Source organism: Ambystoma mexicanum, chromosome 1q, assembly GCF_040938575.1.
Source record: "Ambystoma mexicanum isolate Mex_15411 chromosome 1q, UKY_AmexF1_1, whole genome shotgun sequence".
Lineage (NCBI taxonomy): Eukaryota > Metazoa > Chordata > Amphibia > Caudata > Ambystomatidae > Ambystoma > Ambystoma mexicanum.
In genome coordinates this window covers 190,169,741-190,197,087 of record NC_090922.1, presented here as the reverse complement: position 1 = coordinate 190,197,087, position 27,347 = coordinate 190,169,741, and the positions used below count along the sequence as shown (strand labels likewise).

At 44.8% G+C, this 27,347-nt stretch overlaps 1 protein-coding gene across 1 annotated transcript in view; it reads right to left on the bottom strand.

Annotated features, from left to right (window-relative positions):
• Positions 1 to 13,309, bottom strand: part of KCNJ14 (potassium inwardly rectifying channel subfamily J member 14) — a 397,058-nt gene extending 383,749 nt beyond the window's left edge. The window contains exon 1 of the mRNA XM_069637125.1: positions 13,079 to 13,309. The gene's annotated coding sequence lies outside the window, so the exon portion shown is untranslated. The remainder of the gene's footprint in view (positions 1 to 13,078) is intronic.
• Positions 13,310 to 27,347: the final 14,038 nt, after the last annotated feature.

Genomic DNA, 27,347 nt, shown 5'->3' with positions numbered 1-27,347 from the left:
GATGTAAATCTGGGCCTTCTTAGATGCTCACCAGTCAACGCTTGTCAAAGAGGAAGTCATAGAGCACCTTGATGTAATCTGGGCCTTCTTAGATGCTCACCAGTCAACACTTGTCAAAGAGGAAGTCATAGAGCACCTTTATGTAAAGCTGGGCCTTCTTTGATGCTCACCAGTCAACGCTTGTCAAAGAGGAAGTCATAGAGCACCTTGATGTAAATCTGGGCCTTCTTAGATGCTCACCAGTCAACGCTTGTCAAAGAGGAAGTCATAGAGCACCTTGATGTAATCTGGGCCTTCTTAGATGCTCACCAGTCAACGCTTGTCAAAGAGGAAGTCATAGAGCACCTTGATGTAATCTGGGCCTTCTTAGATGCTCACCAGTCAACGCTTGTCAAAGAGGAAGTCATAGAGCACCTTGATGTAATCTGGGCCTTCTTAGATGCTCACCAGTCAACGCTTGTCAAAGAGGAAGTCATAGAGCACCTTGATGTAATCTGGGCCTTCTTAGATGCTCACCAGTCAACAGTTACCCCCCAACCACGCCTCAGCCCCCTTCAATGGGGACCAAGACGGCTGTTGTGCCAGTCTGGGAGCAACTCCTGCGGCTGATCCTTCAAGGTAGTTCCCACGTACTACTTCTTGATCTCAGGTGTTCATTTGGCACTGAAACCAGCCCCTAATACTTAAGTGGCAAACAATGTACCTCAATCGAGGGCTGCCATGTGCTATAACTGCTACGGAACAAACTGTCAAATTAGGAATGAGGCTTACCCTTATTGACCAAATCAAGAAGTGCCCCTCAAAGGTACATACCATCGCTATTGTTACTTAGCGTCTCTATCGGCTACACCATGCTCTTATCAATGATTGTGGGCAGTAGATCGAATTAAACAGAGACCGTGTGAATTTGACGTATATGAGATAAAATGCCTACACAGCCTCTTTAAGAAATGGGCATGCGGTGCTGATGCTTTTGTTTGTCAACAGAACATATGCTTTGCCTCTAAGAGCAATGGTCAGTGGCAGGATGGCCTACAGGGAAACCCAGCAATGTCTGCAGAGGCTCTTGCCACCAAGAGGTTCGGAGGGTCGGAGCAGAGCCAATCCCAAGCACCTGACAAGCCTGTTCCTCCCATACACCCATAGTCAAAAGGCCTGATGCATTGCTTAGCTTAATCTGTCCTCCAGGATTGCCCCTGCTTCAGGAGCCCCCTCTGCCAACTTCTGCCAGCTGTCAAGCCAATGAAAGCTCAATACTACACTGTTTCCGAGCATATTTTAAAGTCCAGTGCCCAAATGGCTGCACTCTACTCACTTGGCTGTCAAGTTTTGATCTTCGAGGCCCTTTGCTGATGTTCATTTCTTAAAATCACTTTGTATTTGTTTCTCCTTTCCCTCCTTCAGGCCTGAACTATCACCCAAGGTATCTGGCCGACTCCCTGCTGTCTGCCACGGGATGGCTCTTCAGTGCCTTAAGCCTAACTCTTCCAAAACCAAAGTAACCTATATTCTGCCTCAGCTGCCCGTCCTTCCATCCCCCTTTCAGTCCCCACTGTTCTCGTTATGCCTTGCCTAAGGTTTGCAACGTGGGGATCCTCTTCGACATTCCCCGCACACTACAGCAGTTCATCTCCTCGATTGCCTCAACGGCACCTCAAAAACCCACCTGGGCCTTCCCTATCATTCCACGGAAACCTTAAACGCTACCATTGTTGTTCGCCATCTTGATTACTTCTTTGGTCTGCTTCTGGGCCTACACCTCTACTCCTTTGCTCGTCTCAATAAAGTAGTGAACTTTGCTACTCTCACCCTCTGCAGCTGCCCAACCCTCTGCTGCCAACCACATCATGTATTATGGCTGTTATGTAATATAGTTCTGGGCCATCCCGTTGCTCGGTAGTGCCCCTCTTGCAGTCTTTGCCCTCAAGCGTTGCTCACCCTACTATTTCCCTGTTCCCCCTGGCCGGCATCTGCTCCTCCACACTACTTACACGCTGTTCTGTGTGATTACACCGGCAGGAGAACGCTGCTGGTAAAAACTCCACTGGTGGCCTGTCCTTTTGTGTTTTTCCCCTTCTCCTTACCCCCTATACCCTTGTCCCCTTATAGCGGAGTTTGAGTGGATATGCCGCTCGTTGCGTTCTTACCGCAGGCATGCCTCCACTGGTATAATCACATAATACACCAGGTTACATGTCTTTATACCGAGATATTGTATACCGAATGCCCTTATATCGAAAGATATATCTTGAAAACCTTAATATTTTATGATTATGATTTGGGGGGGGGTCCCTCCGAAACCCCCTTTTCAGACCCCTAAAACGCATCCTGACCGTTTCCGGAAAAAAATTAACCCTTTACTCCACCCTAAATATATTCGATATAAAGGTTTTCAAGATATAAGTATAGATATATGAGGGATTCGATATACAATTTCTGATATAAACACTGTATACCAATACGCCAGTGCCTTTGACTGAACTCAACACCCCCAGAAATCAAGAACATCCCCACTATCCAAGGCATTAGCCTTAAAGCAAATTCTCCTTGTCTGGAAAGTGCTCCTTGGGGGTCTTCTGCCATTGCTACCATCTACCAAGCCCCAGCTAAATCCTACGTTACATATCTCTGTAAACAATGCCTCGTTCCTGTTAAGTGCTGCACCTTAGCAAACCTGTTAATCCGTTGCGTTCCCATTACATTTCCCAATGTCCCTCCATCAACTATTATCCTGACCATCGTTACTCTGAACCCCGTACCACGTGAAGACCCCTTTTATGGTATTGGCGAGTCAGTTCTGTTTGGTTACTTTTGCAACGTCTTTTTCGTAGAAGCACTCTCCTGCTTCTAGTAAATAAAAATACAAGACACAAAGTAATGAGCTTTGCACTTTCGCCTGCTTTTTTTCAGGGTGACAGTTCATATTTAATTGCTGCTCGGTCAGGTTGGCTTATTGTTTGAAGCGTTTCTTTTTAGTGTTCTATGAGGACGAGGTGCATTGTTTATTCAAATCGCATGTGTTTTAGGTAAGTTGCTAACAGTTCATACTTACATGGGCAAAGGCGTACTTTTTCATAGCAAATAGCAGCTGCTAAGTTCCTCGGAATTCACCGACCCAACTTTAACTAAGTCCTGCAGTGAATAGCGGACTTCCTCCTCAGCATTTGCCTTACACCGGCATCCCCAGGACGAGTCCATGATGCACGTGCGTCCAAGCCGTTCAGGGATGAGCTATTCTGGCTTCCGAGTCTGTGGACAGAGCATGCGCTTGCCAGGCTAGTCCTTCCTCTTACTTCTTCCCGTGTGGGAACCTTCCGCTTCAGCCAGTCAGGGCTGGTCTTGGGCCTGTAGCTGCCATTCTGTCTGCTTCCGCCATGCTGTGATATACTGGTGTTCGGCCATCTTGCTTGAATCCTGCTGCCTGGCGAGGACTCCTGGTCCCAGTGGAGCCCGCACACATTGCCGCCATTGTCCTTGGCCGAGCGTCATAATTAGATGTAGGAAGAAGGATAATCAGCTGCAGGCTTCATTACTGTATAAAGGTGAGGGCCCAAGCTTCAGTACAGGGACAGTAGCAACCATATAAGCTCTGAAAAAATGCCCAGGCCCCCTGCGGCCTTTTCAGTTTCTACACGTAATATTTGTATGGTATGGTACAACCCTTATAAAGCACAACAAACACCTTATCAAGGCACCACAGCGCTACACAAGAGGGACAGACACCAAAAGACACTCAGACTGCATATAGCCCCGCCCACCCCCAGACAAAAAGCCCCAGATCAAGGTGCAAGTTCTAGACTCTGTCCCTGGAGACAGAGCCCTTGCAGGTAGCTACAGCCTTCCAGCACTCCCTTCAGTACGACGTTCATCCATCGGCCATTTTTGTTTTTTTGTGCCACTTTCTGCAGAAAATTTTTTATCGAAAAAATATGGAGGGGGTTGGGGGCAATGGCACATAAGAGGTAGGGTGGGGAGTTGTATAGGGAATAAATAATAGGGACGGGGTGATTAAGATGATTTTAAGGACCTGGAAATCGTCTGCCTCTTTTTGCATCGACGATTGGGTGAAGGAGTTGCTTACCGTTTCTATCTATGAGAGGGCCATCTACAAACAAGAGGGGGATACTGACAAGTTGTTGGACATATGGGGAAGTTTCCTCAACGTCTATGGCTAATGTGTCCAAATAGGAAACATGTACTGTACAGTTTTGTCAGAATTCAGTGTAGTTTGCAAAGCACACTGTTCAGTTCTCCATATCCGTACAGGCCTTTGTCATCCTGGCTAAAGAAATTGTCATTCTTTTGTGATCATTCATGAATTATGCACTTACTATGAATTACTGTTGTCATTTAAGATAATTTGTTGGTCTTGTTAGTCTTTCTTCCTCACCTCTTTTTCTTATGTCTTCTTCCTTTTCCTCTTCTGCTTCATTGTAGTGTATAATTTTCCAAGTTCATATTTAGTTACTGAGTTTGTATGTTCATCTGTTATCCTGTTTTGATTATTTGAACTTGATATGTGCCTGGTTAGGTTATTGCTGTACACTCTAATGTGCTTCCATTGCAAGCTAGCAGATTGTACATGGATGTATTACCTTGACATGTCCGCCTGTGTGCCATTGTTTTCAATGTGACTTTCTACAGATCTTTTTCCTTAATGCTGCAATTGACCTGAAGTCGAATGTGCTTTCTTTTGTTTATAGCATTGGTTGTAATTCAACATTGTTATTGTCACAGGTTAAAATATGGTTCTGTCAATTTAGTTAGGATACAGGATATGTTTTCCGTCTGTAGGGTACATGGTTATCTGGACAACACCATTACATTAAAATAACATAAATCTATATGTGCTTATTTAGCATCTTTAATTGGAATCTGCAAAAATACCTAATGAGAAATGACCTATTTGACATTAACTAGATACCTACGGTTATGTGCGCTGTAAATAAATGCAAGATAAATAAATAAATTAATTATTGGTTTGGTAATTCGGATAATGGAGCCATGGCGTACATTTAGAAGGTATTTATAGCATAATGGTCATAGTTAATCAACAAAGTTATGGTCTGCACCTGATTTGTAAATTAGATTTGCAGCACGCTTGGTACTAGCTCCTTGTACCCCAGAGCTAGCTCCTGCTAACTCTGTGATGCCAGATCCAAGGAGCCAATCTGAGCTCCTGCTCATTACATCCTTATTCTGATCCCTATAAGGGGCGTGGCGTTTTCATCAGAGACACCTTACAAACAGCCCGGCACAAGTCAGACCAATCTCGTGATCTGGAGATTTACGTGGAGGTCATCAAAGCAGATTGTGATGGAGCATAATGCATCATATGACAGGGACACTACAGATGAACTAAGTAGCCGTATTTACAATATATGCATGCTGGAACGACCCTTAACCCTTACATATAGATTACAGAGGGATGGCGGTGAGACGGATTAGATCATGAGACAAGATGGTGCAGTGGCCCTTAAAGGCGGGGGAGGTGTCGTTTGAGGGAAGATTTGAATGTTGCAATATTGGAGATGCCTTTGATGTTGGTGGTAGGGAGATGTGGTAGGGAGCAAGAAAGAAGACGGAGAGGCATGGGGAGTTCTACAGGGTAGTGTGGGGACAGAGGGATTATGTGGGGTAGTAAATTGAAGTTTGCATGATGGGAGGTATTGAGAGATAGAGGCAGCCAAGTAGGGGACATAAACCCATGGATAGATTTGAGGACTAAGAGAAGACATTTTAAAATTGAAAGGTGACACATAGAGAGGAGGTCAAAGTGGCGCAGATTGGCTGAGGAGGGAGGATATAGAGATTACGAGTTGCAAAATTGAGAATCTGTTCAAATGGGGGCAAAGGAGTAGATCAAGTCTGCCAGGTACAAGGTAAAGAGGAGAGGTTTAGAGGATTTATAGGTGAGGTGGGTGTAGATATTCCTAATGTTAGGTTCAGCCGTACCACTGTGGCAGCGCTGGTCATGAATTGGTGGAGCTTCACCTTGCCAACAAAGAGAACCAGAAGGCTATCTTTCTTGGGAGCTGGTGTAGGAAGGTATTGGAGAGTGGTGGAGGGTAGTACGTTAGAGGCAGGGTGGTAAACAACGTGGACTTGGATGAGTTGTGGCTGAGATAAAGAAGTACCATGCATTGGTACAAAGCAGAGAGACAGATAGAAACGTGAGTTTATAAGTCTGCAGTAACAGTTGGAAAAAAGAAGAATATTTGAGTGTCATCCACAAATAGGTGATAGGAGAAGCCAAGGAGGCGTATGCTTTCCAAGCGAGGAGGTGTAGGGGGCAAAAAGTGAGGGGACTCTCACTGTTGGAAGGGTAGGATTGGATGTTCTTGTTTTTCATGGGATAGAAAGGGTAGTTTGGACACTTAGGGGGCAATTCAAGCGAGGGAAGAGTTATAGATGCCAAAACTGGAGAGAACATGGAGGAGAAAGGAGTAGTTGACTGTAGTGAAGGCTGCAGAGAGATCGAGAAAGATGGCAATCAAAAAGAGTTATGAGTGCTGAGTATTAGTGCAAAATGGAAGACGTGGGTCAGCGTCGTTCCATGAAGTGTTGGCCATGGAACCCAGATTGGCGAGAAATGCAAAATAAATTATTCTTCAGGAAAGGGGTGCTCAAGTTAAATCCACTCATTCCAGTACTATAAAGTAGATTGGGAGAAGAGAGAGGGGGCAGAAATTGGCAGAGTCATTGGTCAGCATGGCGTGTTTTTAAGATGGGTAGGACAGCTGCTATTTTGTAGTAGGTAGATAAAGCTGCCCGTCACTAGAGCAAGATTTAAAAAGCCACAGAGGTATGGGCAGGCAAGAGGTGTGAGGCCCTTGGTTATTTGGGGTGAAACAAGATCTCAGAATGGGTTGGGTGCCCAAAGGATGGATTCAAACTCAGTGGGGGAGTTAGGGGCCAAGATGCCAAGACAAGATTGGATGAGGGTGCGATGTGGAGAATGAGGAATGATGAAAGTGAGACACAAAGGCAGTTCGGGTTTGGTTTTTCTGATCCTAGTGATCTTAGAGATGAATGTGATGGAGCGTGGTCGAGGGGTGGTCGGAGGCTTCGGGCCTGTACGGTAGTCGAGAGCTTGCAGGGAAGAGAGCGGAGCGATGAGATAAGATTTTCATAATAAGTGAATATAAGGATCGCTCATGATTATGATGGCTATGAGTATGGCCGAATAGGAAGACAAGGCTTGCTAGGGATGATGTCTGCATGTTGTAGATTGAGATGCATTTCTTAGGTTATAATTGTATCAGGGATGTTTGATTTTATTTGAGGCAACTATTTTTGTTTTTGGGTGGAATATACTTTTGTATAAAAAGTAATAGAGATTGAATAGGCTGGTTGAAGTCATTTCTATGATTTTATTTGAGGTAGATGTTTTGATTATGTTGAAAACGATTTGAATACAAAGATTAATTATTCTGTAATATAAATACAATTTAAAAAATAACTGAAATGAACCATATCCAATGCAGCAGACAGAGCTGAAAATGAGTCCATCTATAGAGTGCAGACGAGCGGACTTTGCGTCACCAGTGTACATAAAGGCGCGTGGCCATCTTGAGTTAACCAATCGCACGGGTGATTCGAGATTGAGGGCATGGCCTAAATGGAGGGCACGTGTGAGGCAGGCAGTTGTGTGCAAATGAGAAATGAAACATATATTTGATATAAAAGAAGGCCTGGCAAAAGGTGGGATTTAGAGGCGTGGAGCATACTTGGAGAAACCTCCTGACCAGGATAGGCAGGTATGAACTTACGTTTTATCATTGGGAAGGCAAGAGGGTGAGAAGGAGAAGGAGGTCAGTGACATTGAAATGATGGAGGGAATGGTCAGACAGAGAGGGATCGATGGAGAGTATTGACAAGGTGAAGAAGGAATATGAGGCCAGGAGAGTTGCAGGTGGCGGTGAGGGTTTGCCAGGGATGGCTCATAGAGCACTGAGTCAAGTTAATGCTGGCGGGCGGGTGAGATTGTAGGAGGTCTGAAGTCTATCTTGAGGATGATGGAGGCATTAGGAGGGCATGAGATGAGAGTGGGGATCGAGGAAGAAGATGTTGAGGGGGCCAGGAAGCCTGTTGATGAGGGAAATAGGAGAAAAGTCAAGAGGGGTGGGAGTGAGTAAGCAAATGACTGTGTCCGAAAGAGAGAGGGATAAAGTCTAATGGTGGGAAGGTGTGCGGACAGGCTAGCTTTGCCGATCATTAGTACAACCCCTCCAAACCTCTTATTCAGCTGAGGAGAGTGGGAGAAAGTTGCAGAGACCAAGTGGAGGGCAGCAAGTGTGACTGTGTAAAGGAGGGTGATCCACAATTTAGTGATGGATCATGAGGAAAGTGAGTTGAGTGCGGTGGGAGTCAAAGGGGTTAGAAATTAAGAATGGTTACAAAAAAAGATGTGTAATTCTAGAGTCTCGCAGGCAGAGTGAAGGGGAAAGAGGTTGATGGAGGTCAGAGATTAGTACCACGAGGGAGACAATGGAGTTTGAGGACGTTTGAGGGACCAGAGATAACCAGGGGCACTTTCGTGAGGGTTGCAGCCTTCAGTGAGTGGATAGGAAGAGTGAGAGCAGCAGGGGGCAATGGTGCCAGTGTAACCATGGAATCCCCATGCGAAGGTTAGGGAGTTGCTGTGAGAAGGAGGGTGACTATGTGAACTGACTGGCTAGGGCAATACTTAGTGGGATAGGATATGGCAAGGCACCAAAGTGCACTGGATAAGCAAGGTCGTCAAGACGCAGTGTGGTTAGGGTGTCAAACTCTCCTGGTTCAGTTCTTAAGGGGTATGTGACCAGGCGACTAAAGATATGTAGCGGTTAGCAGCCAAAATCTGCAGGCTGGTACTGACAGCAACATTTAAGTTATAGGGTGGTAGGTTCCAACAAAGTGATATAGGCCATTACAAACGACACAATTTAAAAAATAAATGGTAGTGGTCACCAGACTTAGAAACTGTGAGCTATCGCCACATGTAAATAAGAGGCCTGCATCAGCAACCACAGGAGTACCAGAGCCCGGAAGCGACTACACAATGAAAAGAATAGGCAGGGAGCCACCACGTGGGAGATAGGCACGACCAAATCCAATGAATAGACTAGTAGCACCCACAAAACGGCAATAACAGGCTAGAAGCAGCAAGCAAAGTTATGTACTGGCCGAGAAGAGACCCAAAGCAACGAAGGAACACGAAATTCCAACAGTAGTGACCAGCATAATGTTATCAAGTCTTACACCGCCCCGTGCATTTGTGTAGCAGACACTGAGAAGTACCTGATATAGGGGCAGGGCCATCTTAAGCACTTTTGGGGCCCGGGGCATGGACACATTTGGCTCGCCCCTCCACCAGACCGAAGGAATTAAGGGATGTAGACTATCTAGTGCACCCCACCCCTGCGTCACAATCACAACACATAGCTTGATATGCTGCCTCGCAGTGATCAAAATAAGTATGGATACTTCCATTCATATCCTTACCGTCTTCATTCTTGTAATCAAAATAATAAACAAGTAGCATTTCAAGGGCAACATTAGCAGCCTACAACAAGGGTTTTTGTGTGCTTGCATGGACACAGAGCACTTTTCATCAATAGCAGCCACAAGGAAGGTACACCGGCCGTAGTATATACGCAGGATACAGATCGAAGAGAAAAACGTGCACATAATCCAGAATAGGCAGACGACTCAGATTAGCTGCCTCACAGAATGCAAAAAGTGCCCAAGCCTGGATACCGAAGAGCAATTGGAAGCAAGGAGAAAGCTACACATAGCATCCATAGTGGATGAAGAGTAGAAGATACCAGGAAGGTGTCCGTACTCAGAAAGACGGAGATTCGAAGAGGGACATGGTTTTCAAGCAGCGTTGCCATTAGAGAGCAAATAATCAAGTGACTATGGTGTGCTATAAATCAGTGCTCTGTATTATTTTAGAGGAAGCAACACTATATATAGCCAGTGAAACCATCAGTGATTCTTTTTTTACAGATCATACCCTGAGAACGAAATCACTCTGAAGGGCTGACCATTTCGAAAGGCTTAGGGACTTGCAATTTTGACTGGTGAGGAAATACAAGATTAAATTATATACCCAGGATCACACATTGGTTAAGAGGTGAAGATGGGATTCACACCCACTCAGCAAATTCTGCACTTTACCACTTACTCTTCTAGTTCTTACCCTGGACTAAAATAATCCCATTTTACAGAACTGACTTGGAAAATATGCAAATCACATAACCCAATATAAACATTTTTAAAAACAAAACGTTATCGAAGCACATTATACAAAATGAGAATGATTTTAGCTTCATTGTCTCCATCATCTAGGGAGGTATCTAAGTAACAGCATAAACTAATATGACGTTAAAAGATTCCATATAGGTTTCTCTTTTGTATTTGAAAGCTTTAAATGCACACCAAACACAGGATTGTGCATTGGTATTTAACAACTTGCATTAAAACCTTGGAATTCTACAAAAAGCAAACGGTTTTGTTGTCACATAAGCAGACCTTAAAATATGCTTGCCAGAACCCTGCAATATCTGGTCTGCTCCTCTGTCTAGAACCCTTTCCACTCAAATGGCCTACATAATGGGAAAGATCAGGTATTTACTAAACAATGCCACCAGTATGTGAAAAGGCAAACCTATCCATAGAAGGCAGCACCCACCGTAATATCAGTGATATAAGATTTGTTCAGGATCACTGTATCATCTGCTGGCAATTCCGGGATCCAAGCATGAACGCTTTCGTTCCACAGTCTGGAATTTGGAGACATAGACACCTCTCTGAAATAATACTTTATTGTCATCATTGGAGGTGCCTGCATAGGCTTTACAACTCCCCATCTGAACAAACCATTTTCTAGACCTTCACCATTCCGACGCTATGTTAGTTTCTATAGCAGCCGCTATCTGGTGCAGGTACATTCGAGATGCTAACACCTGGAGTGCTAAAAAATTAAGTACATATACATGCAGGAATAACCACTTCATACATTGGAAATGCTGAGTTGGCCTTGTTGGAATTTGGTATTGTAATCTTGCATATGAACGTAGATCTCTGCAATGAGTGCTTAACACACTGAGCTAACCTCTTAACCATGGGGGCACTCAAATGTACCAATCAATATCCATTTCATCTTTGGCTATTGCACATGATCAATATAATCCCCACAGAAAGGTGAGAATGCTACAGGTGTTGTACCACACAAACTATGTGTACCACAGTGAACATAGCACTAGAAGATGAAAAGATCTGAGTAGAATGTACTTGTCAACAGCAGACAGGCAACAGGTTTAGAGCCTCTCAGCTGCCCACCATAACACATCCTGACGTTTGATAATCAAATGTGGTGACTAATGGGAACTGACTTTTTTAATAAGGCTGCCTTGTGGTGGCCCCCTCGAAGGTGGGGGCCCGGGGCAAGTGCCCGTTTTTCCCTCCCATAAAGATGTCTCTGCATAGGAGGGCGTTCCTAAACTGGAAATGTGGGTTCACTGCTTTTCGGAAGGAACGGCTTATGCTCAGGGCTAGACTCCGAGCCAAACGAGGCCCTGGAAATAACGTTCAAAGTGGCCCCATCTTACACATTTGCAGCAAGCTTGGCCCGTTTCCTATGAGAACATTCGGAAATAAAGCAGGTCACCACACAAAAGAGGCCCGGGGTGCAGAGGCCCACTGGGAAATCTCCTGGGTTCCCTATAAGCCAGTCCCCCCTGCCCCCCCCCCCCTGCTTATGCTGCCTGTAATCACTCAGTCTCCCCTTGACTGGTTTCTCTTCCTCTCTGGTTGCCGCTTTCACTCTCTCCGCCTCTTTGCTTGTTCCTACTCTTTCCTCTCCCATCACTCATTTTCTTTATCGTAGATGTTCTCTGCACCTGCTGCCCATATCTCCCCAGCGGCCGATCCTCTGTTGCCTCTCTTTACATGCCTCCCATCATGTTCGCCTCACTCTCATCCTTTGCCTTGCACACCCTTTTCGCTTCCCTCCCTCTGCTCTCCATTCTCGCGTCCTTTGCCTCCCCTCCTCTCTCGTCATATCCGCCTCTATCTCCTCATCCCCCTCTCTTCTTTCATCCCCAACACAGTTTACTCTTCTCCACCGCCATTTCCCCTCTCTCCTTTCTCCACTCATACCACTTCTCCCTCTTTCCACTCGCTCCCTTTTCTCTCTGCCGCCTGCCCTCCTTTGTTTTTTACCACGTTCTCTGTCGTTTTCTTGTTCTACGCTTCCACTATTGCCTCTATGTGTGGTCCTCTTCTCCCTTTACCCCTCCTACCGCTTGTCATTCTCTCCCTCCATCCGTTTGTTCTACTTTTTCCCTGCCGTTTACTCTTCTTTTGTGCTACCTCTGTCCCCGAGCCGTCTCCTCTTTCCCACCCTATGGCCCCTTGCATACTTTTTCACCTCCTCTTTCTCTTACTCCGTCTCCTTTCCCTCCATCTCGTGCTCCTCTTTCTGCCTTGCTCCTCATTCTAGATTCTCTCTCGCCCCCCACGTGCGCTGTCCCCTCTTTTCCCTCTCGTGCCTCCGCATAATTCTCCGCCTCGTCTTTCCGCGGCCGCTTATTTTACGTCCCTTTCTCCGCGCTAATCCCACTGCCCTGCGGCTGGATCCTGGCCCACCTCCGTATCCGGGCAGTGGAGGTGAGCCGGGGCCGTCGCTGCGCCGGAGCGTGCGCGCCCGGCCACCGCACCCCGCACCTGCGCCTGGACCACCGCGGGCGCCGAGTGCGCGCCGCCCGCGGCCGCGACACCACTCACATCTTGCGCCGGGAATCAGTTACTCAACTAAAAACGGAACTTCCTCCGGGAGAAAGTAACCCCCAATTCAGCTCCCTGGATACGCGGGGGCCCTATGTTCTACTGCAAAGACGCACCCCTAAAAATGTCCCCACTTGTCCAACAGTATCCGTCAAACTTAACTCCACGGTCCTGGTGCACCTGCTCACTGAAGGCAAACACAGCCCCCTCCCTGCCTGTTACCCCCTGCCTAAGCTTCTGGGTGCCGATGCAGCCTGTGACACGCTCTTACCTTTATTATTCATAATAAGGGCAGCACCCGTACCTGTCGTACTTTCCGCCTCCATGCGCAGTTCGCTCCCAATAGCGCAGCCCAGTTTTGCTCTTCTATTCCGGGCCCGAAGTTTATTGCTGTCCTCTCCAGGTCGTCTTGCTTTCTCTCCTGTTTATTATTTGATGTCGCCCTTCTTTCGTTTCTTTTTTTTGTCGGCTTCTCTGGTACAGGCGCGGCTTCCTCTCTTCTCTCCCCCACACTCTCCTACGGGGAATGGACCTAAATCTCCACCGGGGCCATCCCACTGTGTCTGGCCAACCCCGGCTCAGAGCAGTCCCTCCCTCGGCCCTGCTCCGGCCAATCACAGCCAGGCTCCGAGCCGCCGGGATGACACCTGCCAACAGAAGACGCGGACCCCCCTCACCCCCCCAGCTTTATGTGACACGCCACAACCGCGTGTGGCGTCTATCTACGCACTCCCAGTTTGTTTTAGGAAACAGGGGAATGCGAATCTGGAGAATGGATGCGTGGCCCAGGACCACACGTTAAAGTACAGTGGGGAGCTAGGATTGGAATGCATATTGTCGTAGCCACAGCCAACAATTTAATAGCTGTCACTCTTTTTAGGTCAATCATTGTTTCCTAAAAAGCACCGACTACTTGTTGTGTTGGGGTAACGGTTGCAGAGATGTCGCGAACATTTCTAAGCGGAGTTCATGATTTAAGCGCTGGCCTCGTGATTTTTGCCTCGTGGCGATGGCTGAGATGTGACGGTGTTTATTATATCCGATTTTCCGTCCATTCGGACTGAGATATCTACCCGTTTAACCGTGGGCCTTGAGGTATAAACGGCCGAACGCGTTATCTTGTGGGAAGCGTCATAAGAGGGAGGCGCCACACCTCAGCGTTCTTCAGGAGGCAGCTCAGGGGGTAGTTGCACCGTCTGCAGACATCACGGTGGCACACAAAGGTCACAGGTTGCAAAGCTGCTAGGAATGATTCAGCTTTTCCCGTGTCCTTGATTTTTGGAAAAAGGGAACACCAGTTTATTACAGCGCCACAAACGGAAGCATCACCGGGCGCTATATGAAACACGTGTTCTTATGTCACTAGAGACTGCTCGTCCACTTCCCGCGCTCGCTCTCTCTGCCTCTGACATCACTCTGTGCAGCTATGCTGGCGATACAGAGAGCGAGCAGAGACAAATCGATGAATGGAAAATTCCCCCAGGACATATTTACCCTCCCTCCGCCACCCCCCCACCCCCCTGCCTACTGCCTGCCCGGGCTCTCACTTTGCTAATGGACGGCGCCGAGGAGGCCCCGTGAGGTGCACGCCCCTGCCCACACACAATGTGCGCGCCACACACTGGGCACTTCCTAAAAGCGGGCGCCACCGCAGCAGCAAGACACGGAGTCCCGGTGGCAGACGCCTTTCGCGTTCTTATAATACGATGGCAGCGTCAGACGTGGCCGGCAATAACCCTTTAAAGATTAGTTCCGCCCGAGGCGTGGCGAGGGGTCCCTATCATAACTATGGCTGGTGCTTCATGGTTCGTCTCCAGCCTCTGTGTGCGCCCTGATGCCAGCGGCCTTCGGCGCTGTATAAATAAATAATAAATGAACTATAATGCCATGTTTATAATGTAATCAGCGGCGGCACACTGGACACCGCTAAACGACTTGTACAAGTAATGCTGGCACAGCCCCACACACGATCCCTCCAGTTGGTGCCACGGGGCTGCCCTGCTTCCCACCGTGTGTGTCCCCGGGGGCCATCGCTATTGCTACTCTGCGGTCATGTCTGGGCCCTCTTTCCATCGACCTGTCATTCTATTCCGGCCCCTTTCCCTTTCTTGTCTCTTCTCTATCTTTTGATATATTTCCTTTCATTATGTTGTCCTTTCTTTTAATCCTTTTATTCCCCCTTTCATTCCACTCGCCCCCCCCTCCTCTTTTAATTCCTTGTTTCCCTCGAGTTGCTTCTCAGTTCATATTTCCTTGTTATCTCCCACATTCTTTCTCTGCTTTTCTCTTTGGTTATTTTCCCCACTCCCCTTGACTTTCCTTTTCCTACTTTTAATGCGCTTCACTCTCTTTCCTCCAGTCGTCGTTTCTTTTTTCATTCCATCTGTTTCTTCCTTCCCATCTGCGGCGGTTCTGCCGCATTTAATCACAGGCCCATTTCCACGAAGCCCATTTGCTTGAAAACGTTTTACCACATTTTACCGCAAAAAGTAGATTGGGGGGGTTGTGTTTAGGTATATAGAAAGGTAGGTGGGGCCTAGGGGTGTGTGAGAGGTTTACCCCCGCAATTGTTTTTGCGTAAAATTTGGTTAAAAAGAAGAAATCCTGCAAACGGGCTCCAAGGAAATGGTTGCCAGGAAAGCACATTGATCTCGAAAGAGCGATTGGAAGAAAAGAGGTGGAAAGAAAGAATCAGAGAAAGTCGAACCTGGAAAAGAAAGAACTAGAGGGAAACAGAGCAATATGGAAGAGCACAGAAGAAAGGGTGGAATGCAGCACTTGATGGAAAGAATGACAGAAAGAAGGTGGATCTACGCCATTCTTTCTTTCCACCTCCTGTCTTTCTCTCCCTCTTTTTTCTTATTTCTCTCTCCTCCTTTTCATATTTCTTTCACTCACATTCTTTTTTCGTTATCTCTTGGGTTCTATTTTTTTCTCCATCTTTCTATCTAGTGTTTGTTCCTGCATTCCACATTTCACTTTGTTCTTTTTCCATCATTCATACTTTTTTCTTTTTTCTTTCCATATCTTAATTTCTCTTCCTCTTTCTTTCATTGACCCCTTGTTCCTTATTCGCTCTGCCCCTCTCTTGCTTCTTTCTCTTTCTTGTCTCTATTGTTTCCTTAGTTCTCCCTCTTTCTTTCCCTCATTTTCTCTGTTTCTTTCTCCTTGTTTCATCCCATCTTTTCTATTTCTTTCTCTTTTTGTTTTCCAACATCTTTCACACTCTGTCTTTCACTTTCCTTTTTCCCTTTTTCTTTCTTTTTGTTTCTTTCCATCTTTCCATCATTTTTTTCTTCATTCCACCATGCGTTCTCTTTCCATCATCCATATTTCTTTGTTTCTCTTTCCGTGCTACTTCCTTCTTTTCTTTCTGTCTTTCTATCCCTCACATTTTGCTTTTCATTCTTTCATTCTCTCTGCTCTTTTGTAATATGTATCCTTCCCCCTTTCCTTCTCCCTTACACTCTCGATAGCTTTTCTTCTCTTTCTTGCCCTTCTCCCCTCTTTCTTGTTGTCTTCCTTTCTCTGTCCACTTCTCTCTGCCCCCTTTCTTTCTATTGTTCCGGCCTTCTCTCCCTTTCCTTCCCAGTCTTTCTGTATCTCACATTTTCTTCCTTCTCTCCTTTTCTTGTCTTCTTGCTTTCTCTTTTCCCTTATTTGTTTGTCTTTATCTATATTTTCTTCGTCCCATTTTTCCTTCTTTCTCCCTTTTCTTCTTTCAAAGCATAAAATAAACACAGGCTCCACCACATTCAGCTCCTTTCTTTTTTGTGTTATATCTGCATACTTCTAGTGTGGGACGTGTTAGGAGATTTGACATATCAAACTGAAATCGTTACCAAACTTTTTCTCACTAAACAAAGCCCAACCTTCCTTCCTGTCACTAAATGTCATGGTCAGAGCAATAATGCAATCAGTCATTTCTGCGTCTGGCAGTAAAGTGTTCGCACTCTTCCAACCTGGAACAACATAATGGGCCTCATTCTGACTCCGGCGGCAGCCGTGCCGGTACAGCCAGCACGGCTGCCGCCAGAGTCATTTTTTTCCCAGCGCCCGGGATTGGGCAATTACCGGGGCATTACAGCCCCCGCGAACCCTGTAATTGCCCATTACCGGGCACTGGAAAAAATGCTCCCCATTCCCATTCGAGCCCCATAGGGCTCAATGGGAATGGGGAGGCCGGATGCACCGGCACCGGTGCATCCGACATGGTCTGCTCGCGGGTGCCGGTCCTCACGCAGGACCTGGCGGGCAAAAAGAAACCAGCGCGTAGACCTCGTAGTTTGCCGGTCCGGTACCAACGGTACCGGCAAGCTTACCGGTACCGTTGTTACCGGACCGGCAACCTTATAATGAGGCCCAATGGGTGGAAGATTAACCCTGTGCCCAGGACTTTGTAAGATAATCGGGGGGATGCGTTATTAGTGGGATACCAGGAGAGGTAGATGCGAAACCTGTGGTGCTGATGGTTGCAGGTGGGAAGTGCCCGAGCCCTAAGTGCCAAAGTACCTGAGACCTAAGTGCCGCTCTGCTTCTCAGGGTTTGGCGGGGATACTTGGGAGCATGTTCTCCAAAAGGGAGAGCCCAAGATCTGATAGACTAAAGTGCGCACAGCTAGACCTGTGGCAGCAATGGGATCTGTGTGCGTAGAGTAAGGTAGTAGGATTTGTGGGCATGTTGTAGATAATCTAGGGTAGTAAGAGATCTTGGCTATTTGGGGGTGGGGGGACGGAAGTAGGTCTTTTAAGAAATAACCCATTGCTGTCCCTGCTGCACTCCTACCAGAGGCCTCTTGCAGACAGGGCCCGTTTCACTTTCTGACATTGACATTGTTAATGTATGTCAGTCTTTCCCTCTCCCTCTCTCTCTCTCACTATCTCTCTCACGCTCTCTCTCACACTCTCTCTTGTTCTCTATAGCAGAGTTCTGGTGGGTTTATAAAAGCTTGAAAAAACCATTTAACCCGAAATGTGAAAGTAGAAGAAGCCATTTGAGGCAAGTCACACATGCCACAGCTTCACCCATTAGCCATCACTGGAGGTTAACCTCCAGTTCAGAGCCACAAGAGCAAGGCATTGTGGGTATGCATTTTAACACAAATATGTGACTTGGCTGAAATAGCTTTTTCTACTTTCCCATTTCAGATGAAAAGGTTTTTTCCCCAAACCTTTTTAAACCCACAATAACTTTGCTGGTGTTTGCTAAACATACCCCCAATGTGCCAACCATAAGCCAGTCAGACTGTACTGCACTGATGATCCCTAATGAAGGTGAAACCAGGTATGCAGTTGCCTGGAGGATTGTTTGTCTTGGGTTGATTAAGCTATATATCAAATAGCACTTCCCTTTAAGACAAAGACCATTTTCTGGATCAAAAGGCACACATTGGAGCGAATGGGCATACCCATAATGTTTTACCCATGTGGCTATGAACTGGAGGCGAACTTCCTGTGATGGCCACTGGGTGGTGCTGTGGCATGTGTGACCTGGTTCAAATGGCCTATTCTACTTTCCCATTTCAGGTGAAAACACTTTATTTCCAAATGTTTTTAAACCCGCCATAAATGCGCTGGTGTTTGCTACAAATGTTGCAACCAAAATTCTGTCAGACTACACTGCACTGATGATACCCAATACGGGTGAAACCTGGCATGCAGTTGTCTGCAGCCACGAGAAAGGTCTATTTGGTGTTAAGCTAAGTAGGAAATAGCGCTGTCCTTCAAGACAAAGACAATTCTCTGCAGCAAAAGGCTTGCATTTGGGCTAATTTGCATATGTGCACTTGCTTATATGGCTGGCTATTGGGTGGCGCTGTGGAATGTGTGACTTGGCTCCAATGGCTCACTTTACTTTCTCGGTCTCTATCAATTAGATGTATTGTACACCATGTGAAACAAGGATTTTGGAACAGGCAAATGAGGGACAGGCATACAGAGCCATTCTGCTCCTTAACATAAGCAACATGTTACGTGTTGTTGGGGCAGCGGACAGTGTTTTTTACAGAAAAAAGTAAGCAAATAAAGGTATGGCTAGATGAGGAAGGCGAGAAATATCAGGGAAAATGGTAGCTATAATGAAACAAAGCAAGACAACGAAAAAAGAAAGATGGAAGAAATTACAAATATGCATGGAAGGATTAAGGAGAGAAAAAGGAACAAGGAAAAAAGGAATGAAAAAATTAAACGAGGTCTGAAAGACAGAAGGGAAAAATAAAAACTGGAAAGAAGGAAACAAAGATGGATTGAATGAAGAATGGAAATAGTGAATGCAAGAATGAAAGGTAAAGAGAGAATGAAGGAAGGAGGAAAGAAAAGCTGGAATGAAAGAATGACAAAAAAGGAAGAAAGAAGACAAATCAAACAAAAAGATGGAATAAATAAACAAAGATAGAAATGTGGAATGTGTGAAAAGCAATGGGAGGAAAGATCAAAAGGTGAAAAGAACATAAGAAACACAAGGACACATGGAATGAAGGAAAGAAAAGAATGAATTAAATGGAAGAAAACACAAAATGAAGGAAATAAAAATGGAATTAAGTAAAGTAGAATCAAATGAAAAAACTACAGAATGAGATAAAATGCTTTTCCCGGGAGAATGCAGTTTGTTTAAGTGGTGAAGTTGGGATTTAACATGCATATGGAACTCAGGCACTTGAACGCATATCACCCAGCTGTTGTTGACAGAAATATTGATCTGCAGGTCCTTTTGCAACTTCGGTTTTGAAAAAAAAAGCAATCTGAATTTGGACTGCAGTGAAAAAGAATTATGATTGTATTTTGCTAACTGGTGTAAACAGTTTTTTGAAGGGATGTGACAAGTACTATTCTCTTTATGGTGTACATCTATGGCCATATTGTCCAAACTAAGTATATGCCTTTGGTTCAGAAGCTACATATGAGGTTTATTTTGACTATCAAAAGAAATGAATCTCCAATTATTTTTTTAACCATAGGTGAGCAATATCTCCTGTTGTGACTGCAGCTTTCAAAGACATCAGGGCATGGATGGGGCCTGCAATCTGTAGGATGTTTTAATCAGGCAACAACTAGTTTGGGAGAATTTTCCACTCACCCCAAATCAGCCACGCACAATTTTCATTTGTTTCATAAAGTTCTTTTTATGAACCTGAGTACCCAAATGTAAAAATATTGATTTACTACAGCCTTCCTCCCAAGAAAGAAACACACAGGATTGCAGAATGTCTATGTATTCATAAATAGAAATAATTGAATCAATTTAAATATAAACAAAGTATTCATCTATGAAATTCCATCTTCAATGAAGAATGATCAATACACAGTGCGCATCCATTTTCTATGCTACATTTGCTTGAATACACTTTTGTAAACACACACACATCACCATCTATTCATTTGGTTTATCCTGAACACCCATTCACCATAGACTGAAAAATAAATGAAGACTCCGGAGAAATCTTTCATTTCATAAAACAAAATTGAATCCGAATATCAATGCCTAAGTTTCTCTACTTCCCTTCATTGAAAACAGATATTTCCCCTCTTACTCAATGGATATGTCAGAATTCCAAACAGCATTCTAGAAAACGCAATTGAAATACCTGCTACTTGACATTCCTCCATGTATATCATTTGTAAAGAGAAGCATGTAGGTTTGACATGTCTGTTCGCTAGATTCCTTTCAATGGTGTTTTTATTGCATTACTGTATAACAACATACCTTTCCCATTTTCAATGGACAACTTAAAGGCAGGAAACTGAGTAGCAGTTCATTAACCTTTCCCCTTGATCTTGAATCGTTCAGTGTCAGTAACAAAATTCTGCTTTGTGATGTAACGAAGCAATGACTTCTATTTACATTGTTTTCTCTAGGTATGCACGCACACAGTGAGATATCTTTTTGACTCCCAGAATATGTCTTCTGCAGTTGATCGTTATGCAGGGAAGGAGGCAGATCTCCCAGTATACGCACTATAGGCACTTTTCTATCAAATCTATAATTCCAGGAGCACATACACTTTAAAAATATGTATTCATTTCTCAGTAGGCCCAGTCAATTTACATACACAGCCTCCTCAGTGCTTTCACTAATAAAAAACATCTGGGATTTAATATATTCCCCTTATGAGTATTGCTCCTCTTAGAATGATCCCCCTTAAAATTAGATTTATATAGGAATTTCTTTGGGTGTCTCACACATTTTCTGGTTCCCTTCTTTCTGTTTAGGGCATATCTGTGTTCTCCTCCATTGAAGAATGCCTGGATCTTTAACTCCAGGTAGGCCTCTCTTACAGTGTGTTACTGGTAATCCCAAAATGGATCCAAAGAAAAGCAATATATTCCCTTCTCTTTTTTTGTAGTTATCAATTCTCCTTTCTCTCCTTCTTCCATTCCATTAGCCAGACAGCGAGTGAGCGAGTGAGACTTTATGCCCCAGAATCTAAGGGTTTTGACTTTTATAGAGCAAAAACCACTCTCTTTAGCAGCAAGTATGCTTTCTCTAATCGAATTGGTCAGTGTACATGATTGGACAGTGTTCCAAGAGTGACATGGCACTAAACCACCCTCTGCCTACTCATTTGGCATAGTAATGAAGAGGGCAGGCTGAGGCGAATAACTTCAAAACCCAGTTTCCCTCCCATTAGATGTGATCTCATCTTAGAAATGTTGATATTAAACAATTGTAACTTTCTGAAACATCATATTCCTCACACGTGATCATGTTACTAATCGATTCATCAGAATGCTCTAACTCAGGTTAGTCAAATGATGTAATTAATCTCAGCACGACGTGTGATGGATTTATTACAAATTTTAACTTTTTACACAGAGATACCTTTAACAAAAAATTCCATTTCCAGAAAAGAATAACAGACTCTCTGGCACGGATGCTATATTATATGAATCATTGGCACATGCAGTTTCTGTGCCTAAATATCCAAATTAAGCTAATTTGCAAAATTAACAATGCGAAAAACTATTGTTTTACATTCAGCTGAACAGGTTTTTACCCCGAAAAAATTGTAAAAAACTTTCTTGGACCTTTAATTCAAAATCAAAACGTACACACGAAAATATGAATCCACATGTACATTTCAAATTCTTTCTTACATGTAGTGAGATGAATCACAATCTGGAATGGCATCTCTAGCTCCTCTGGATGGTAGCAGAACATCTGGTGTAATTTACTGTTAGTTCCTTTGAGTTCAGGGCTGGGGCATGTATGACTCCTGAAAATGCTGGTTGCCATGGTGCAATGTTCTTTGAATTACAGAGCTGGCAGTGACATTTGTGACTCATTCCTGTCTGAATGTTTCCAGCATCTGCCTATCCCTTGTGTCAGACATCCAGTCTCCAAAGGTACAACGTTTCCTTCCCCTGGCTAATGGCGGATTTGATTACTTGAGAGAGGACCACTACTGACCCCTTCCCAGATCAAATACATTGTATTTTAAAGGAGCTTTAGTCTGAGCTCAGAAACAGATAGAAGTTGTAAATGGGGAGCCCATGTTTTTATTACACAGACCTGTCTTCTGAGAACTAACTCCAGGCAATGTCATAAGGCTTTATGTTGAAATTCAAAAGGCAATGTTCACACTTTTCTCCTGGAAAAGCAACCCCTACATCCTGTAGCTTGTTGGGGGATCTTTGGACCTTTGTCGTCTAGTCCCAAAGCTGCTGCTTGATTAAGAAATGCAGCCTTTAAAAGTCATTATATTTTTCCCCACATTTCTTTTACATGTCCACAAAAGAGGGTAACAATTATCACATTGTTGCAATCAAACTCCGATCGAATACACGTCTTCAATGTCTCTGTATGTTTCTTTATACAAAGCTGATTTCAGTCCTGTAAAGAGAAACAGACACAATACGAGGCCCAGTTTGGTTTTTCATTTTCCTATAAACAGCTGTACTTTTCATCCAAGATTGGAATGTTTTTCCCGACGGCACCATGGAGAACGCTGGTGCAGGACTTGCTGTAGCCGGCAAGCAACTGATGCCTGTAGTTTCGCATTAGAACCGGACCTGACTCCACTGTCGGGCGCCATTCAACCAAGCTAGCGCAGCTTGCCACCATGCACTGGTGCTGCATGCTTTCCCTGCCAGAGGACCTGGGGCTCATAAAAACCAAACAGTGAGGCCCAGCCCATACTATCTTCAAGTAGCCTTGTACGTCTTGCTACCCTGACATCAGCAACTGTGCAGACAACTTTGTTCCTTTTCATGAACAACATCCATGCTCCTCTTCTGCCCTCACTAAGGCCATTTGTGTCCCATGCAGGTACTCCCCTTGTTATGGCCAAAACTGGAGTTGGCAACAGTCAACTAGCTTTGTTATTACACGATTAGGGTTTCTTTGAGTGCAGGAGCACTGTTTCAATTTTCTAGGGACGTAGGCTTTGTATACATTCTTGAGCCACGTGCTACAGAGTAATGGCGCAAAATGATTAACAGCACTTGCTGGGATTGTAAACCAGATGAATAGGAGATGTCTTGATTTCTTCAGTCTTCTATTATATTCAATTAACTCTCTTGGTGACATTGTTTTGCTCACACGAAGTGTAATTTGTTGTTTTCTTTCAAATCAATTATTTTGCAAATGTTTCGTTTTTGTGTATGAATCTGAGAATAGATGGACAACTGTTGGTTGGATGCTTACAATCCTCACGAGATCAGATGTTTTGATCCTGCAAGGATACAGGGGGCGTTTAACCATAACCGTTGCAAGCAATTAACCAACTGTCTTGCCCCCATGTAGGAGTTTATGTAGGCAACTTCACCTTAAATTACCTTTTGAGTTCACATTTTACTACATGAAATAAACACACCATTTTGTATGAAGATGTGCTTCTTAATTCTTATTACTATACTATGTATTACATTAAATCATTAAAGTTTAAAACAGGGGTTCCCTCTTTCTGTGTTTTGTTCTTTGGCCCTATGGACTCCTGTGTACAAATAACAATGGTCTGACCGCCTTTCTGTTGGATTCATCCATCTAACTGAAAAAGATTTATGTGCTTGTCTTTTACTTTGGATAGGTTGGCTGCTAACATAGCACATTTCCACACACGTGTCATTTTTCAGATGTTGCACGCAGGCTGCAGCTCACATGTTGATTTTTAGACGTAAAGTTTTGTTTTGCATCCTTTTCTTTGACATTGATTTTCCTACAGATCAAAGCAGATCCTACTTACCAGCGAGGTCTTGAGGTTGGGAGTGTAAAAAAATGCACAAGTCTTAAAATGTTAACAAAATCAGCACAATGCCAAGACAATGGAAAACATCTCTTCTCACATCTCGGGACCTGGAAAACCATCATGACCCACTTGGCCTCTCTCATTTCTCCCTCAGCACTGCTATGTTTTGCTATCAGCAGTGCTCTATTTTATAGTGATGTTTTGAAAAGTACACAAATCATTATAAAACACCCAGACAAATATAAAAATTTCTAGAGAAATATATGAACCCCAAAAAGTTTGCTTTTAGCGTTATTTCTGCAGTCTTTTCAATGGAAGACTGCAAATACCAGAATGCAATTCTGTGTGGAGCTAAACAATGTCCTACATGTTTTGAGGATAAGAAAAAAATCCTACATGTTTTGTAAATGTATGTTCAAGACGTGCACTCACAACAAAAGATGTGTGAAAATTTAACCTGGATGTTTTTCACTGTTGGACAAAGGTATGCTTCATAAATGTGAGGAAAGTGTGACATTCTATGAAAAATAAATGTTTTGCTTTCAAATAAGCATAAACAGAAGGAAGGAGGGTGGTTTAAAACGTTATTTTTGTTTAACCGATTTTCATTGTCTTGGAAGAAGGCATACATCTGGGTACCTAAATGATATTATGTGTGCCCTGAAGGTCAAACCTTAGGGTCTTGCTGAAAAGAATGGTTACCCAAATGAACCATAACCTACAAATAACTTCCTACTGAAATTCTCCAGTTTTAGAAAGAACATGTTTAGTAGTGAAGTATTTGCACGTCAAAGTGGGGCCTGCTGTGAAGCTTTTGCTCAACCACTGGGGAGGTGGGGCGGGGGATGGGCCCGCTGTCCCTCACAGGGGGTTGGAAGGTAACTCCAGTGCCTATCCAGGGCTGGCAGAAAAAAGAGCTTCACACTGAAAGCATGGCAGGATTCCCAGACCGTCTAAAAACGGGCTCTGCATTACTTACAATGCACAAGGCAGAGCTGGTTCCTGCACGGGCCACATACGAGTGTGGCCCTGGGCGACCACACAAACAGCCCATGCCCAGGGCCGGCCCCGTCTATTACTGCCTTATGTCGATTTCAGCCTCAAATACTCCTATAAACGCCACACCACGACTGAAGGAGAGCATAAAAATACTCTAGGCGAGGTTTAGCCCGGCCTACCTTTCCCAGGACCTGCATATTACTAGACCCAGACACTCACGACAAGAGTGACCGGACCACGCTTATCCTAGAAATGGATCCGATTCTCAGGAGCAGCGTATTTCCGCGGGGCCGGGAAGTGATGACGCTGTGGTGTGGGGATCAGGTGGCTCATGCAATGACCTCGTGTGCTGGATATGATGCGCGTGCTCGCTGCTGACGGTAATGTATCGGCAGCTAGATTTAGGAGTGATTGCAATCATTACGTACTTATTATTTATTTATATGTGACCCGAGGAAAGGCGTAGCCGCCTGGGGTCCTGCAGGGCCGAGCTGTGACGGAGATGATGTCGGCATTGTTTCCTGAAGTTAGGATTGCCTTTTTTAAAGGGGAACATTCAAATATTTGTGGGTGCTGGTGATTGGCAGGTGATTGCATCTCACGGGGGGCACCTTGCTACTGGTCTCAGGCTTTGATTTAATAATCCAGACGTAACCCCTTTTTCTCCCCATCCGGACCGCTAATAAGCCCATTTTTAAAATGCTAGGAGCACTGTAGTGGCGCTAACCTTTATACAGGAGAGAGGCACCAGAGTAAGTGAGTGCTGTTGGGGTTGGGCTTCTGCCAGGAAATTGCATGCCATAAACCTTAGGGTTCCTCCAAAGGAAGGGCAGCGAAATAAAATTGATGTGCAGAAATTAATAAATATGTAGTGTGCCCACACATGTCAAGGCTTAATTTGGAGGCACGTGTTATACTCTCTCTCTCTCTCTCTCCCCCCTCATGTCTCCCTCTCTCTCTTCCCATCCCTCTGTCACTCTCCCCTCTCTTTATCTCTCTTCCCCTCTTTCTCCCCCTCTTTCCTTGCTCTTTCTCTCTCTCTCTTTCTCCCTCTCATGTCTCCCTCTCTCTCTTCCCATCCCTCTGTCACTCTCCCCTCTCTTTATCTCTCTTCCCCTCTCTCTCCCCCTCTTTCCTTGCTCTTTCTCTCTCTCTCTTTCTCCCTCGCTCCCTCTCTCTCCCCCTCTCACTCACTCCCCACTTCTCTCACTTCTTTCTCCCTCTCGACCATGCTGTGCGTCCAGGCTAACTAATTCATGTAGTTCATTAAAAGACCAGAAACCTTAGTTTTAACAACGCCAGACATTTCATTAGGAGACTTGACTTTTGGTGCCTTGAGTAAACGGTTTGGGTCTATTTGACCTACTCACATTTGATCGAATTTATTTGACCTTTTTTCGGTCTAAAATGCGAGGGGAGACCCCCACTGCCCTTCTCTACTTCCCCTCGACCTAATCTATACCCTTACCCACCCGCATGTATACATTTAATGAAATTTGACTGAAAAAAGGTCAAAATAATGCGATCAAATGTTGTTAGGTCAATTATGCTAATACTGAGTAAACAAACAACTAATGCTCACCAACTATACACAAAGGTTGTCAATTACAGAGCTGAGTTTACCACATAATGAATCAGTGTTGGGACAGGTGATATATTGAGGGGGATGGGCATGAGACATGCAGCCGGCTGCATTTCTTGACCACCCACTGGACACCAGGTGCATGAGGGGAACCATCTCATGCTGATTGATATGACCCCTACCATCATATTTCGTCACACTCCCATGCTGAATGATCTCCAAGCATGGCGCCACAGACCAATGAAAACACTTCCGATTGTCATACACCGTGGTCGAGAAGAGTCCTTTAGGGAAAACACTCCCCGCATCGTCTGAACGTAGAGTCAGTCAGTACAGCGGTACACACGACAACACTCAAACACTACAAGCATCCTCACCGCGTGCCCTAGGCGCCTGTGTGGCAACCTCATATAATCCTCAGTGACCATAGGTGCAAGAAACATTACCCTACCCCTGACTTCACAGACACACATGGGGCAGATCTAGGGGGGCAGAGTCAGCCTGATAAAAGTGGAGGGGCTGGAGGATAGTTTTAAAAAGCGGGTCGTGAGTGAGTCGGTGAGTGATCGCGCAGTGCCCGATTCCCCTCCAAGTACCTGCATGCCCACTATCAATTGATCCTTTGATTTGTGCACTCTGGCCTCGATGATCCTCAAACGCAAGTTCTCTCTGCTCCCAACTCTCTTGAAAACAATTTCAGCATAGGGGGGTCTTTATCGATAGCTTACTTGTGCTCAGAAGTCAACGGGCATCTTCGCAAGGGGATGTGATGCGACAGCAGAGCAAGTAAACCTGTATCAGTATCTGACT